This window comes from Sturnus vulgaris, chromosome 17, assembly GCF_052056855.1.
Source record: "Sturnus vulgaris isolate bStuVul1 chromosome 17, bStuVul1.hap1, whole genome shotgun sequence".
Taxonomy (NCBI): domain Eukaryota; kingdom Metazoa; phylum Chordata; class Aves; order Passeriformes; family Sturnidae; genus Sturnus; species Sturnus vulgaris.
The window spans coordinates 13,379,233-13,396,426 of record NC_142259.1 but is presented as its reverse complement, the minus strand read 5'-3'; the positions used below and the strand labels follow the sequence as shown (position 1 = coordinate 13,396,426).

General features: G+C 42.2%; 1 long non-coding RNA gene across 1 annotated transcript in view; it reads left to right on the top strand.

Moving 5' to 3' along the window:
• Positions 1-4,038: 4,038 nt before the first annotated feature.
• Positions 4,039-17,194, top strand: part of LOC148221837 (uncharacterized) — a 52,999-nt gene continuing 39,843 nt past the window's right edge. Inside the window, exon 1 of the long non-coding RNA XR_015807306.1 lies at positions 4,039-4,145. This is a non-coding gene — a long non-coding RNA (uncharacterized LOC148221837). The remainder of the gene's footprint in view (positions 4,146-17,194) is intronic.

Sequence of the window (17,194 nt, the reverse complement as noted above, 5' to 3'; positions counted from 1 at the left end):
GGCACGTGTGTAATCATTGCAAAACTTCTTTTGCTCGCAGTGAATTGAAATAATTTGATCCAAACCTTCTAAATTTCAAAAGCAGGCAAAAAGTATTTTTTTTTTTGCCTCAGGACATTTTTGCACCCCTAAAAATGCTCTTTGATTAGTTTAAGGACATTTTATGGTTTAGGTGCTGGGGTAAGAGGAGGAACAATGACCATTCTTCTGGCTCTGTGTTAAGATCTTTGTGGTTCTGTTTTGACTACAGCAATTAAATACTGCAGTGCTCAGACTGAAAATGTTATTTAGGATAAGAGCTGGGGAGAAAGTGAGAGATTTTTGAAGGTTAACCATAAAAGCTCTATCTAAAGGCACAGCACAGCAAAATTCTTCTTCCCAGGCTGTCTGGAATTTCGGATTCCCTGCTCAGCTCTGCAAGGACTGAGCAGCAGAAGGCGAATTTGGGGGTAAAAAGCAAGAGCTGAGAGTTTTGCCCTATAGCTTCAGGTGTATCTCAGAACAGAAATAGACACAGAGCTGTCAGTGCAGCAGGGCTGGGTTGTTTTTTTTTCTGCCCACAGATGTGGTGTGCACTGTCAAGTCATCTGTAAAGCAATTAAAAGCTTTTTGTTCCAGCTCAGAGCAAGGAAGTTTCTCCATGTATTTTTAATGTGGGAACAGATCCATTACACCCCTGATGTGGACAGGCACGAACATCCACTGGCATCTCAATATTGATTAAATATCAAAGCACTGACTATTTGTGACTGATCTCACTCGAGGAGCACAAAATATTTTGGTGAGACGGCTCCAATGAGTGACATTTGAATGGATAAAAATGCCAGTACAGCGTGCCTGCCATCACATGTAACACACACATCTCCCAAGTATTTGAATCGAAATCATAAACACCACCCTGCTTGAGCTGCACTGCTCCTTTCCTTTTTTTCTTTCTTTTTTTTTTTTTTTTTTTTTGAGCTGTGCAAACACAGAAGTAAAAACAGCTTGGTAAACGCGTGCCTGTGCTTCTGCAAACGCCTCAGCTCGGGGGCTGTGGAAATAACTTGCATTTTATTCTCTTTTATTGATTGTGGATTCCGTGGAGCAGTGGTGCAGCTGGAGGAGCTGGGGCTTTACATGTGCTCAGTCGGGGGAAAAGAGTGGAAATCTTCAAACAGGGCGGTGGGTGGCTCTGAAAGGAGAGTAAATGTCTTGCAAGGTTTCATTGTGCAGTCACCCATCTCTTTCCCGGGATGTTTTGGATTATTTTGACGACATTAGCTGCACAATGTCGTGAAAAGCACCTGGCCAAGTGTTGCTTTCCTGCTTTTCCCTCCTCCTCCCCAGTGTGCCCAGCCCTGGGAAGAAGCAAGGGGGCAAGGCAGAGCTTCATTAGGCTGCTGTAATTAAACCCTTCCAACGCTTCTGGAGCAACAACAACAACAAAAAAATAGGTTTAAAGCAGGATTCTTATTACTGAGCCCATTCCACACTGGAGGTTTCACTTTGTTCTTCCAGGAGATGCCCAGTCTCTCTCCTTGTAATATTTCAGTGTTTCAAGGGTATGGAAAAATAGGGAATTTCTAAATATCCCACTCAGCATCTTGTACTGTAAAGATTCCACTCAGCTTCCTGCAGTGCTGAGGTCAGAGCACCTGAGGGAAATGGATCCCAGGATGGATCCCACAATTAATCCCAGAATGAATCCCAGAATGGATTCCAGAATGGATCCCATAATTAATCCCGGAATGGATTCCAGAATTGGTCCCATAATTAATACTAGAATTAATCCCAGAATGAATCCCACAATGGATCCCACAATGAACCCCACTGTTAATCCCAGAATGGATTCCAGAATGGATCTCAGAATGAATCCCAGAATGAATCCCAGAATGGATCCCACTATGGATCCCAGAATTGATCCCACAATGGGTCCCACAATTAATCCCAGAATGAATCCCACAATTAATCCCAGAATGAATCCCACAATTAATCCCAGAATGGTTTGGGATGGGAGGGACCTTCAAGCCCCTCCAGCCCCAGCCCATGCAGGGACTCCTTTCACTATCCCACCTTGCTCAGTGCTCACAAAGGGAAGAGCCAAACACCTCCTGCAGGCAGTGACAGATGTTCATCGTGGGTTTTTTAATTATTATAAACTCTCCTTGCCAATTACAAGAAGATTTTATGAAGAATTGTCCCCGAAGCCATTTGTTAGTTGAATAATTTCAAATCAAGTGATTGTTTTTCTCATTAAACGAGGTTTTTCACTCGGGTCTAAAGCTCAAACTGTGCCAGAGCTGGGAGACAAGGGGCAAAGTTTCTCTTTCTTGCTAAAACCAGCTCAGTCTCAAATGTGCAGGGAAAGGAGCCTAAAGCAGCTCAGTGTGCAGTGAAGGAGGAATTGCTTAAGTGCACACAGTTCTTTGGGTCTCACTCGTATAAAAAAAGGAAATAAACCCAAATTTGAATTGTGAACAGTTGAGCACGTGGAGAATTTGATGAACTTTGATAGATACAGGTGGATGTTTGTCCCTGCATAAAATCCAGGTGTGGCTGTCCTTACATACCTGTGACAGACACCCTGCCCATCCTCCAGTGCCCCCAGGGAAGGAATTGCTGCTCCCTGTGCCCCAACTTTTAACCTGCAAACGCAGGAAAAACCATAAATTTCTAATCATGACCCACTGATTGTAAATGGTGTTTGCTGGTTAATTGGGAATAACAAATATATTTCGAGTAATTCAGATTTGTTTGTGATGAGCTAGAGCAGGTAGGAAGGTAAACCACATGCCTGGAATTGTTCAGCTCTGATAATTTCCATAAAATAGAAATGTTATCCTGTGTGATTAAGACATAATTTATTTGAAGCAATCAATCAACTGTAACTAAAACAAGTAACAACAAAACAAACCCCCAAACCCCCAAATGCTGGGCCATATTTGCTGCCATTCTAGTTGGTTGCTGTTGTTGATGATGGAATATTACCCATTTTTTTATTGAAGAAAATGAAATTCTTTTTAATGGAGAAGAGCACAGAAGACCCCAAAAGGAGCAGCTCTGATCTCTAATCCTGCTCTTTGCTGCTTCGTCTTCTATCACTGAAATTGGAATTAACTCCATGAAAAGCCAAATGAAATAAGTTTTTGTGGGTTATCTGAGCCATTCCTTTGTTCCAGGGGGTGCAATCTCAGTGTTTGGTCACTGCTGGCCCTGCCCATCTCCCTCTCCCTGCAGGACCAGACACTTTTTATCTGCACTGCTGATAAAAAAAAAAAAAAAAAAAAAAAATCAACTCGTCTCTGAGTTTCAAAGCTGCAGCTCAACGATAATTTTACAACTCTGGCATTTTCAGACTTGCTCAAGCAAAGAACACAATCTTTAAATCCAGCTGAATTCAACACTTGTATTTATTAACAAAGTGGCACCCGGCCAGAATTCCCAACACAGAACCTGTTTGGTCATAATGCTGCCTTTGTGAGGATATCTGAATTTCTGGAATTCAGACCCACCAATTTGCTCAATGAACCAGAAAGCATTTCTATTTCGTGGCAGGAGGAATTAGGAAAAATTACCAGCCTTGCTTTTTTTTTTTTTTTCTTCTTTTTCTTTTTTTTTTTTTTTCCCCGAGTTCTGTAATAAAATTATTTTTGAACTTTATTCTTCTGAGTATTGTGGTGTTCCTGTACATTCCAGTCATCTCAGGATGACTACGTGAGGAGAAGGAGGAAACAAAAAAAAAAGAACCAAAGCAGTACTGAAACAACAGCAAATATTGTAATTTCCTAGTTTCTTTTTCCTAGAAATAACATCAGAAATGCTTCCGAAGTAAAAATGGAGATTTGTTCAGGAGATTTACACAGTATAACTGAAAATACTCAGCAAAGACTGTCATTTTAGAATTTGAAAGAATAATTTTCTAAAAGTGGCACGAGGAGGGTTGTTGAGCTTTAGTTTGTGTTTCTTTTGAGAAGCAGGCACTTCTAAAAAGCATTTTGTCTTTAATTGTTTCTCTTTTGTTTGGTTTTTGTTTTATTTTCTTTTGAACAGCAACAGGGATTTTATCCTCTCTGAAGAAGTGTGAAAACTTTTCCTGTAATTTCTTGCATCACTCAAAAAGGCAGGAAAGTCTGGACAGTGCCAGAATGTCCCACCATTAACACGTAAGTTGATGACTTATTTTTGTTTAATGTTTAAAAAAAAAAAAAAAAAAAAAAAGAACCATTTCTTGTTTGTTGCTAAGGGGAAAATCCCTTCTTGACTTGAACTTTTGGTGATTGTGACGCTGTTCTTTCACTAGGGCTGAGCCTCTCAGTGTTTGTGTGTAGGAGTTGCATTTGTAAATAAAATTAAAGGATCCCTTGATATAAATATAAATATTTATATCGATATAATTTTTTTAGAAATAGCCCGTGTATCTTTTATGTATCCATGAAAATTCAGAAAAAAATTACTTATTTCAGCTGTCATAATCCTCATTGCTCTGTTCTTGAGGTTTGCTGATAGATTGAGAGGTGCTTGGAGAAGATCAGGGATCTGGAACCCCAAATAACTCAGGCTGACTTGAGGAGATGTTTTGCTGAAGAATTCCCCAATTCCTGGATTTTCTCTGCCAGTCATTCACCCGGATTGTGAAAGGTGTGGGATGTCTTAGGCTGTGCTCAGCCAAGTTCAGGGTTTCCAGGGGCTGTCAGAGCAGTTGTGCACTGAGCTGGGAGTTTCTCACACGAGCCCACAATTCCTGGTGATGGCCAAGCCTTTTCCAATGGTGCTCCCAGGAAATCCTGAATCCTGCTCCTCCCTGAACCTGTGATGACCCCACACTGAGCAGCCACCCCTGAATCTGCACCATTTCCATCTGAATGGCTCAGCAAATGCTGGCAGAGACCAATGCCATGTCTTAATTTTATTTTTTCTTTCGCTTCCTCTTTTGATTTCCTCCTTGGGCTGACTTGCCCTAATACTGGTTTGTTCCTGTGCATTTCACATCCTCCCAAATGTAAACGAAAAGCCAAAGATTGCAGGTGAGGAGCTGGTTCTGAGGCAGTGCCAGAGGTGCTGGAAGCTCAGCTCTTCAGTTTTCTGCTTAAATTGATGGTCATAAACCAGGAAAATCTTCTTTGAGGTGCTGCCCCAACCCAGCAGTCCCTGCCCTCCTGTCCTTGTCATCCTCTCAACTTCTCTAATCTTCATCTCATCTCATCTTCATCTTCTGGTGTCCCTGCTCCCCTTTTTTTCCTTTTTAATAACAAAATAAGGAGAGGGCTGCCCTAAAGATCTGGTGCCTGAACGTGGAGCAGAGCAGAAATGTGGATGAAAGGCAGGAGGAGGGATGCCCAAAGAACTGGGAGATGTTGTCCTATTTAACTGGCAGCAGGGATCTGAAGGAAATCATTGCTTTTTCCTCCTCCCCCCAAACTCATCCCTGACAATTGGTCATTTCATGGAGCCTGGGTGTCAGAGGAAATGGTTTGGGCTTGGCTGGTTCAGCTCCCTGAACAGATCCCTGGTGGCTGGAGGTGCTGGCACAGGGGATGGGAGCAGAGGGGTGATCCAGCTGTAACTGCAGTGTTTGGTAATTTCTGTATTTTCATATGAGAAGCCCTCCCTGGAAAACTGAATTTGTGCTGTTGGGTTGTTTGGCACAGCTCCAGCTGTGCTGATTGTCTTTTATTGGGCATTACAGATTTGAGTTGCACTTGATTAGAGCATCAGTTTGATTTCTTTGCCTGATGCTTCCAGTTCTCACAGGTTTTACTCTGCCAGCTCAGCCAGCAGCAGCAGGACACCGAGTGGCTGCATTTGTTCTTCCTCAGTAGCAATTTTCAAAGCAAAATCCATCTTTGAAGCAACCTTCTCTTGCCTAACCTCATTTCTTGTCTCTGCCCTTCTAAAGGACAGACCAAAATCTGTATCTCAGTGTGGTAGGAGGAGGCAAAGCAAATAATCAGAGTGGGACTCTCAGCCTGGGTTTGAAGTCCAGCCAGGTATAAAGGTGCTAAAGGAGAACCCTGTCCTGCCTGGCCATGGCCAGGGGTCCCTGGGAGGCCTTCAGGGGTCTGTCCTTAGGGATTCCATGTCAATAATATGATTTAAAGCACCACTTAACCCATCTAAAGGCTTATTAATGCAACACTACAAGGAGCAGTTGTTGGCTCCTACCATGGCCATAGAGCAGAGGTCAGAAGTAGGAGAGAGTCAAGTTTCTGCTTTTGATTTCATATGAAAATGTTTTATTATGGCTTCATTTCATGTCCAGGGATCCACAGTTGAATCACACATCATTCAGCCTCTTAATTTCCTGTAATAAAAATATAAGTGCTCAGATAAAGAAGTTCAAAGACCTTCACTTGAAAATCATGGGGACGAGGGAGAGAAAAATCTTCTCTTCTTGCAGCTCTTGAACAGGTCTGCACTGTCAGCTTGTGTTTGCTGGGTGTCCTCCTTTGTCACCACCTTCCCACCAGGGATTTTGAAGTTTGTGCTTTAATAGAATTGCTAATTTGCCAGATTCCACGTGCTGGGCTGGCTGGGGGAGGCACAGGCTGCCTGTGAGGGGAGCTGCCTGCAGTGCCAGGGGATTGGGATGGGATTGGGATTGGGGATTGGAATTGGGAACTACCCCATCCATCCTGCTGGTCTGCAGCCTGCTGGAAAAGCTCTCAGCCCTTCCTCAGCCAGCACTGCCCCTGGGAAATGGGAGATTTATCCCAAACTGCAGCAGCACCCAGCCCTGAGGGATGCTCTGGGCAGGTCTCTCTGTACCTGCTCACCTCCAGCTCCTGCCCCCAGCACTGCCAGGATCTTCCCCGGGACCCAGTCCCGGTGAGCTCTGCTGGAGCCCAGGGATGATCAGGATTTTGCTTTTCCCCACTCAGGGCTGTTTCTCATGGCACTCAGGAACAAATTCCTGATTCCCAAGAGCATCACAAAGGCATTGGAGCCTCTCTCCAGATCAGTCTCATCGAGGCCAGCCAGTCGTGGGGTTTGTGATGCAGAAACGATGAACAAATCACCCAGCCCGTGTTTCTGCAGCGTTTTCTGCTGTGTTAAATCCCACCAAGCAGGAGACAGAGCAGGAATAAAGGGAATAAAGCTGGGCTGCACAACCCTGCTTGATGTGCGGTCTCCTCTGATATCACAAACTTTTCCTATTAGGAAAAAGAAGCCAGAAGCCTTTGCCTACCAAAAAAGAATCTTTGATCTAAGTCTTTTATGTTGCTCTCCCCCCAGCCCCCCCTCACCCGGAGGAGCCATGCCAGCATTATAGAAATAGCATCTGCAAAACAATTTGCAAAGCTGGCGTGGAGTACATCTTGCTTTTCAAAAAAAAAAAAAAAAAATCTTTCACATCGTGTCATGTGGTGATTTTTGTGATGTCGCTTTTTTTTTTTTTCTTTTTCTTTTTTTTTTTTTTCTCGTGGCCTATGTGCAGAGGATGGATGTCAAAGAACATCAACCCAACAAACAACTGTAAATATTTGCCTTGAGAAAGCATGTGGTATATCCTGTAATTCTTGGCTCGGCCTCTTAATCTGGAGGCAGCTTAATTAGTTGTTAGTGGACTAAAGCAAAGAAAATCTTTTTAAAAATAAATTAAATAAACAACATGGGGCCTGATTTTTATTAAGTGCTATAGTCCACAGTGGCTTTTGTAGAACCTAAGTGTGCTCATCACTCTGAGAACTGGGCCTTTGAAAGTTAAAATTTTAGCTGCATTCTTGGCACTATATAAAATCACCCAATTAAGGGATTTCAGAAACCACTGGCAATGCACAGTCCCTTAATTCTATATTTATTTTCCTGCATTTGTGGCCATAACTTCAGAAATACTGAATTTCCTTCTGCTGCTGTTGTTTTTTGCTCCTAACGAGGAGATTGTGATTTGGAAGACAAAAGTGCCACAGAAATCAGTTTCCTTTTGTGAAAAACTCTGATTTTTGTTTTCATTCTAACGATATCTTTAAATATAACTAGTGATAGAAAATATGTTAACAATTCCATTGACATGTGGTTCCACAGAAAAAGTCTCTTTATTTTTTTTTCCAGTGAGCTCTTAAATGTGAAAAAATACGTGAGCATTATTGAGGGCAGTTTAATGGGATCTGTGTTCAGCAGTCGGGATTTCGATTTCTTCTTTAAAACCTTAGACTGTCTAAGGGCTGTGCTAGAAAATAAAATATAAAATGGTGATGCTGTGATATCAGCTGGAATATTTGGCTCAGTCCTATTTCAGCAAGAAATATTTCATAATCAAGGGGGGGGGGGGGGCTAAGAGATGAGTGGCATGTTCAAAATGGCTAAAAGGAATTTGTTTTTGTAGTGCAAGACCAATATTCCACGGGACTCATTATCACGAGATGTTCTGGAAGCCAGAGAGAAAAAAGTGAGATGTGTATCAGGAATAGCCATGGGGCAAGAAAAGGAATTACAGCTTCTCAGGGCACCCAGAGCAGAGGAGGGGGGTTAGGAAACAACTCTGATTTATGCTTTTTTTATCCCATTTTTAATGATTTTTTTAAAATCCCATTGATAGATGGGATATTCGAGGAGATGCTGGAGATGCCAGGCTCTGAACTGGCCAGCTGTAGGGAGGTGTTTGCTCAGGTTTAGCGAGATGGTGACTTCTGCACCTCCATGAAACAGGAATTTCTCCAACAATAAAGTGAATTTAGTACATTTTGAGCCATCTACTCCCATTTAGCTGCCTGGTTTCCCTCTGGAAGGCCGAGAGGATTGGCAGGGGACAGGGTTTTTTATCCCTGGAGTTGGTTTTTTATCCCAGGAGTTGGTTTTTATGCTGGGAGTTGGTTTTTGTCCTGGAAATCTGTTTTTATCCCAGGAGTTGGTTTTTATCCCAGGAGTTGGTTTTATCTCAGGAGTTGGTTTTTATCCTGGGAATTTGTTTTTATTCCAGGAGTTGGTTTTTGTCCTGGGAATTTGTTTTTATCCCAGGAATTTGTTCCCTGCCCAGCCAAAAGGGGTCCAGCTCTCCCCGGTGATTTACGGTGATATTTACTCAGACCCAGCCACTCCTGAGCACATGGGGTTTGTGGTGGTTTTTTGTTTCTTTTTTTTTTGCAAACACACCCCATCACATTAAACCCTAATTTAAGAATTTTCACTGCCGGTTTTGCCCGTGCTGTTAACAAACTGGAGATGCAAATATTGTTGCCGTTGCCTGACTCCTGAGGAGAGAGTTCCATTGATATGGAAATTTCTCCTTTTCTCTCCTTTCCATGACCTAAGATCTGAACAGCCCCAGTATTAGATACAGTACTGGCAGGAAACAAAAGTCATAGATCATTCCTCCTTCGAAACTCAACTTTCTCCATAAATATTTTCTTGAGCAATCATAAATAACGAGGTTTTTTAAATGCAAAGAAATGTAAAATTTACAGCTGTCATGTGGTTATTTCTGTCTTTCCATTCTTACAATTCTTACACTCTTAATCAATTCTTACTGCTCTTGCCATTAAATAGACATAATATAAATAAATAAATTATATCAAATATAAAAACAGAAAATAAATAAATTATATAAAAATATATAAATAAAAGGGCACAAATGTTAATTTTTGCTAGAAGTCCCATTAGTTTGAAGTGTTAATATGTGTGTGTGGGGGAAAATAATTAGACAGAAAATAGGGTGGTCACAACTGCAGAGAATTTGGGTGTTGCAATAAAGAAATAGGGTGGATATTTAGAAAACAGATCCCTGTGGAGCAGATCTGAGCAGAAATGTGGATTTTAGGAAAACATGCCCTGAGTGTGTGACAAAATATTCAGCTGGAATTTGGGAGAACACCCTATTCAGAATAGAAAAAGTGCACTTGGAACATACCAAATCGATTTTAAAAATAGAAACACACTGCTCGACAGAGCTGGTAATTAGCCAGGAAGTCTTTATGCTCCTCTGTGACACTGAGGATGAGAAAATCGCGTTTTCTGTGGTGTTTTTTAGGGCAGTGGTGCCTTCCTGCACACAAATGCTTCCTAAGCAAAGAGCCCAGCACCTTTTGAGGAACTGCTGAGGGCAGAGCAGCTGACGTCGAATAAAAACGTTGAAATTCAGCACAGCCCTGGCCAAAAAAAAAAAACAACAAAACAAAAAATCCAAAACAACAACAACAAAAAAAAGCCCAAACTCCGAGTTTTCATGCTCGCAGCTGAACGAATTGTAACATGGCTGGGAATGACGAAATTTCCTTTCCGTGGGCAGATGCTGGGGATGATAACAACGCTGCAGATTTTCCCAGCGAAAAATACCCCCCAAATATTTCAGATAGTAACAAGTATTTCCCAGTCAGAAATCCTGCCCTGACTCTTGTAACGAATTATAAAGTGCCCATTCTGCAGTGCTTGACACACACTCCAAATATTTTTATTGTAAGTCGTGGCTCCGGGGGGTTTTGTGTGCAAGAGCTCCAAATGAGTCATTAGGATGCTGATGGAGGGGGGGGGGGAAAGAAAGAGAAAAAAAAATATATTTAAAAAAAATAAAATCAAAGTTTTGAGTGTCTAAAAGGTTTCAGACAAGGCGTGGCCGACCTCACAAGAGCACAACAAGTGGAGAGTTTGGTCTGAGAGCATTTCAAAGTTTGCAGGGAGAGCGATTGTCTGCCGGAAATCACAGGGAGACCTTTCTGGATGTTTCTGGGTGGTTTTGGGTGTTGTTTCTGGATGTTTCTGGATATTTGTTTCTGGATGTTTCTGGGTGTTTCTGGATGTTTCTGGATGTTTCTGGGTGTTTCTGGATGTTGTTTCTGGATATTTCTGGATGTTTCTGGGTGTTGTTTCTGGATGTTTCTGGATGTTTGATTCTGGATGTTCCTGGATGTTCCTGGATGTTTCTGGGTGTTGTTTCTGGATGTTTCTGGGTGTTGTTTCTGGATGTTTCTGGATGTTTGATTCTGGATGTTCCTGGATGTTCCTGGATGTTTCTGGGTGTTGTTTCTGGATGTTTCTGGGTGGTTTTGGATGTTTCTGGATATTTCTGGGTGTTTCTGGATGTTTGTTTCTGGATGTTTGTTTCTGGATGTTTCTGGATGTTTGTGGATGTTTCTGGGTGTTTCTGGATGTTGTTTCTCGATGTTTGTTTCTGGATGTTTCTGGATGTTCCTGGATGTTTCTGGGTGTTTCTGAATGTTGTTTCTGGATGTTCCTGGGTGTTTCTGGATATTTCTGGATATTTCTGGATGTTTCTGGATGTTTCTGCCCCAGGTTTGGCAGTGCCAGGGCAGCTCTCAGTGCTGACTTCAGCAATTCTCATTTTTCAGTGTCTGCACCGGAGCTCCTGCATTTCTGTCAGCACACAAATGGAGTTATATAGAGATTTATGTGTAATTATCCACCTGGGCAACCAGTAAAAAGTGTGTTTTAACTGATGTAGAGCTGCTGGGTGGGACAGCACTGCAGGAGTGACAATTTTGGGGGCTGTGGAAGTTTTTTGTGCTGGGGTAGCAGCAGCACAGCTCTGGACAGGTGTAGCTCCAGGGATTTTTATTTAATTAATTTTTTTTAAACAATAAAAACCAGCCCAGGACAAATTTGAGGATGTTGGGATGGTGTTTTATATCTCCAAGTGGAATTTGCCAGCGTTTCAGCAGAGTTCACATGGATGCTCCCAGTGGGGCAGGTGTAGCTGTGCTGGAATTCCTTTGATTTCATCAAAGAATCACTCATGGATATCTCCAGTTTTTATTGCATTAATTATTCCCAGCTTCACTTCCGATATCCCAGCTCCAAAGTTGTGTATCCCAGAACACAATTATCCTTCTGATAATTAAGAATATTGTTCTCAAAATCACTTTATTTATGGAGTGGGCTTTTTCTCTGTTTTCTTTTTCTCTTCTTTTCAGGGAAAAGGAAAAGTATTCCTGGAAAGAAATGTTTGTTTTTTCCAAACTCGTGACAAAAATAATATCCCAGCAAAGTGGGAACCCTGGCCTCCCAAATCTGGGAATTTGGGAGCAGGATCTCACATTTGTGTGAGTGCTCTTCTGCTGATCCCCTCGAGCTCTCAAACCCATCCTGTCCTGCACATCTTTTAAAGCCACCATTGGAAAAAAAAAAAAAATCAGGATTTTCTTGGATCTGAATATTCCAGCCCTGAACCCTCCCAGCAGGAGCCAGGACCCACACAAGGAGGGAATATTAAGAATTCCTATTTCCCAACCTCTTTTTGTTTCATTTTTTGGTGTTTTCTACCTCTCCTTTCTTATAAATAAAAGCCCAAACCCTCGCTGCTCTTGAAAACAATCCCCCATCCCTCGGTGTAAAATAATTGGATTTGTGAATAAATTGCCAGAGGTTTGAGGCTTTGGTTTACATTTATCTTCCTGAGGAATGGCGTTTATCAACTCCTTGGGAGCTGTCATCACCTTCTGGGATCTGCTAAATACACCGTGTTCAGCAGAGGGCAGGAGCCTTGGCCATTGGGATTTACATATTCCTTGGAAATATTTCAATATTTCAATATCACCATTGGAAACCTTTCATACTGTCCTGCTGCCCGGGAGGGGCTCTTGGGATGAGTACTGTAGGAAAAAAAAAAAAAAAAAAAAAAAAAAAAAAAAAAAAAAAAAAAAAAATTATAATTATTATTATTATTTTTTTTTCTATTTCTATTTTTCACTTTTTATTTTTATTCCTTTCCAAACAACAACAACAACCAGCTCTACTGTCTTCGAGGAAATTAGAAAAAATAAGTTTTTTTTAAACTCCCTTTGCTGGTTTATTTATTTATTTCGTACCATTCTTTCCTCGAGGAGAAGAAGCTGCTAGGAAGGAGTTTTTATTCAAATCTCCCAATCAAACCTGGGCATTTTATCATCCGCCCTTGGCTGGGTCCGAAGTGAGAGGAAGAACCCTCAGGACAAAGGGACAGAACAAAAAAAGGCATTTGGAGAATGATTAAACCACAATCGAGCCTAATTGCTTCGTATTGGTTGGAAAAAATCCAACTTATTTAACTTTACCAGAGAGCTGATCTGTGGAACTGGTAACTGGTCTTCAAGAGGGTTTATTTTATTTTATTTTATTTTATTTGTATTTGTATTTTATTTTAAAATTTAATTTTAATTTATTTTTATTTTTATTTTATTTCTTTTTATTTCATTTATTCTTTTATTTCATTTATTCTTTTATTTCATTTATTATTTTATTCTTTATTTCATTTCTTATTTGATTCCATTTCTTATTCGATTCCATTTCTTATTTCATTTCATTTTTTACCACACCCGAGAACGAATATTTGAAAACTTCTGGAGCACATTTCTACTCTGAGCTATGGCACAATAAATCACAAACTCCTCTGGTTTGGGCTTGTGGCTTTTCCAATTCTGTTTGGGGACTTTGTGTTCAGCTAATAAATAGTAGAGCAATGACATTTGGCCTTAAATATGGATTTAAATGAGCGAGCCAGGCTGATTCCAGGGAAGGAACATTTCAGATGATTTTCAGAGGGGCTGAGTTGAACTTTTCTGCATTTCTGGTTTCAGGACTGGAACCTCTTTATGTGATCGGGGTGGACGTTCCTGGGCAGTTTTTGCCTTACAGGAAAGAGCAGAGTGAAAACAGGCACTGCAGGGAGGAGGAAGTGCCTGGATTTTATAGTTCATAGTTGAAAATCCTTCCCCTTTTCTGGAAAAAAAGGCATTTGTGAAATAGATTTTGATCAAAGGAGATTTTTATAAAAATTTCGTAATTCCTCATGCCATCCCATGAGCAGCTCTCCCCCATCTCACCAGGGCTCCGCTTTTTCTTCCCACTAAAACTTAATTTATTCTCATTAATTTGGCTGTCTGGGCCCCAGGTACCACTCCAGAACCTCTAAAATGTTATTATTGAATAATAAGAATGGAATTATTGAGGTGAAATTACAACAAATGAGATTTTTTTCACAATTCATCCCTGCTTCTCTGGGCTGGCACAGCACAGGTGGGCTGAGCCACGCCCACAGAAAGAGAGAAGTTTCTCAATTCTTAAATTTTTAATTTTTTTTTTTTTTTTTAAATTCCTGATAGTATAAAACAATTCTCAGAAAGGAGTTTCAGGGATGGTGTTGCTGTCTCCTTTCCCCAGCAGCAGAAGGGATCCCAGCTGGGAGATTTCCCTGCTGCCACCATTTCACAGCAGCCCCGTGCTAAAACCAAATGGTGGCACAAAGGGCTCTGCTCATCATTCATCCCCCAGCTGTCTTTTTGCCTCTGCCACCCTCCTTGTTCCCCTCCACCAACAAAACCTTTCACTTAGAGAAATTCAGAACAACAACAACAACAACAAGAAATAAAATACAAAAAAAAAAAAAAAAATCCTTAATCCCCCAATCCCTGCAACATCAGCCTCACAGGTTAAGGCACACTTCAATAGTTAAAGAAATTGAGACTTTCTGACAATGGGGCCTTTTTTTAAAAAAAAAATAACCCTCCTGTACATCTATTTATAAACCACCTCATCTCAAAAATCCCTTTTACCTATCGTGTTACTTGAAGTCGTGGACATGAAGGGAAGGGAGGCTCGGCATTCAATTATCCTGCTTGCTTTAACAAGGTGTGTATAATAAATGAGCAGTTCTTAATTGACTTCAATGCAATTTGACACTGCTGGAGTGGGGGGAAGAGGGAGCCAGAAAGAAAGAAGACATGCAGCTTAAAGATGTTAGACAACACAGTTACACAGAGCATGAATTTTGTGACGTTAAATTAATTAACCGGTATTCAAATTAACCATATTTAGTGTAAAAAGGATTGCAAGCAATGCTGTGCTGGTAATTGTGTTTTACGTGGCTTTGTGTTGTCAGAGATAAAGAATCATTGGTTAAAAGGTAAAATTCTCAAGGTTTTAACTGTCCTTAAAAAGGAGTGTGGGCTTAAAAATGTAATTTCCTATTTTATGGGTTGCTTTCTTCGAATTAGGCCTTATAAAAACAGATAATGCAATAATGAAATCCCTGCTCATAAATATTTGATCTGGGCAATGAAAGATGCAGACCCACAATCTCCAGATTTAGATAAATCCAGTTCATTTACAGTTGGTCTGGGGCAGGGCTGCAGGAGGGACATTTGTCAAGGCAGGTGTGACACCTTTGGGTGGCACTGGCAACGCTCAGGTGAGGCTCTGGGCTGTGGGTGAGCCTGGCACAAAGCTCATCCTCAAATCCCTCAATCCTGGTGGCTTCTGTGCCAGGAGGGCCAGGGAGGGGGTGTCCCCATCCCAGCCCTGGGAGCAGCACCTGCAGGGTCCCTCCAGGTGAGCTCTGCTCAGGTGCTGCCACACCAGAGGAGTTCGAATTCCACAGCCAGGGCTGAGGAACTGCCTGGAAAACTCCTGTGAGCCTCAGCAGCTCTGGATAAAATCCCTGCAGGATAAATCCAGGCAGGCAGGGCTGCCCCATGGCCCATCTTTCCCCCACAGCAGCACACAGCTGGAATTGCAGCACTGCTGCAGCTCCCTGAGCAATCCCTGCTCCAGGAATTTCACTGGAAAAGCAGCTCCCTCCTCCTGGCTGTGCCAAGCTGGGATGTTCTCTGTCCTCACTTCAAGCTGTTCTCTCTTTTGGGATAGCACTGCCAAACCCTCTTAGGGGAGGCCCTTTGCCTGCACTGATCTGTTTTCAAACTCATTTTGCTCCCTGGTGTCACCACAGATAATTTTTTGGCACCATTTTCAGGCACAACAGGCATTTTCACCGTCCTCCTCCACCTGCTACCGATTTCCTACCATTGCAACTCCAAACGTGTCTTGGAGCCTCTGCCCTCAGCAGGGCTGGGCCAGGAGCCAGGGTGCAGTCATTCTTATCAGAGGATCACTCCCAAACTTTAACCACAGCAAGAAGGTGTCACAGATTCTTAGATCTGATGAGGAATGCTCTTCCAACCCCAAACTTGAGCAAAGCCAGGCGTGTGAGAGCTCGGGAAAAACGAAATGCCAGGGGAGCAGAGGATTCAATCATGGGCTCTGTCAGCTCTTTCCATCTCTTTAGGTATGATTTGCATCACCATTTCCAGCTGCTGACTATTTACAGTTGCACAGCTATTACGTCTCCCATCAGCTGCTGAATGAACAGGTGTTTGCCATTGTGGGGAGGCAATGATGGATGGCAACCAACAGCCCTCTGATAGGAAAACTGTTCCCTGAAGGAAGCAGCACAGTGCTGGGGATGGATATAAATTTAGCTAAGTTGCCTAACAACCTCTAATTTTATTACTGACTTTTCCTTGGGCTCGGGTTGTGGACAAATGTGCTGCTCGGGCTGGGGCTGGGCTGGTGGATTCCTTGCCAGGGGCTCTTATTCCCTCTCTCCTGGCCACACAAAGCTCCTGTGGCCACTCCCAGCCTTAGGTGGGCTCAGTTTGGGATATTGGGGTGGGGAATTTGAAGATCCCCCCCAAAATGCCCTGCTGAGCTCAGACATCACACCAGGGAACCCCAGGATGTGCTGTAAGATCTCACTTTTGCTTTGGAAGGACAATTTAGGGGGACAGGGTGGCTTGGTCTGAATCAGTGGATTTTCCTTTCACTGCTTTTTTTTGGGGAGCCTCTTCCAAAAGTTGGATTTGAAAAAAAAAAAAGACTTTGGAGGTCTTTTGCAACTTTAATGATCCTGTGATCCCTGTTCCCTCATTTTGTGTGTTCTTCCCCACTCCCCACAGGGCTGTCCCTCAGGAATGTGCCAGCACCAAGCTCCAGGCTGCAGTGGAGAAAATAAACCAGCACTGGCTGCAGCTTCCCAATTAATAATGCTCTTAATGATGGAATTATTAATATTAATTAATCCACACATCACAGATCAGGAGCTTTTGAGTTGGACACTGTAAAATGCTGGAAGGAAAGGAGGAGTCCTCTCCCCAAGAAGCTGTTTGCCAACTCGGGGGGATGATATGGCAGCATGAAAACCACTTGGATTTGCCTACATGGGCAATTTTTCTGCTTTACTGAATTCTATTACACAACTGTCCTGGGCTGACGTTTTCTAAAGTGAAGAGTCATCAATGACTCCTCAATATTGATATAACCTGAGTGGTTTAAAGTCACCACTTGCTCCGTTTCAAGGATGTCACAACCATATCAATTAAATGTTATGATTTGTTTTCAGAAGAGCAAACAAAAACGGTATGAGGGCACGGTCAACATTCTGGGGGAAATTTATGTCACAAAAATCCAGTTTGCTTGTTGCAAAGCCAGAAGCCTTCGGTGTAGACAACGATTG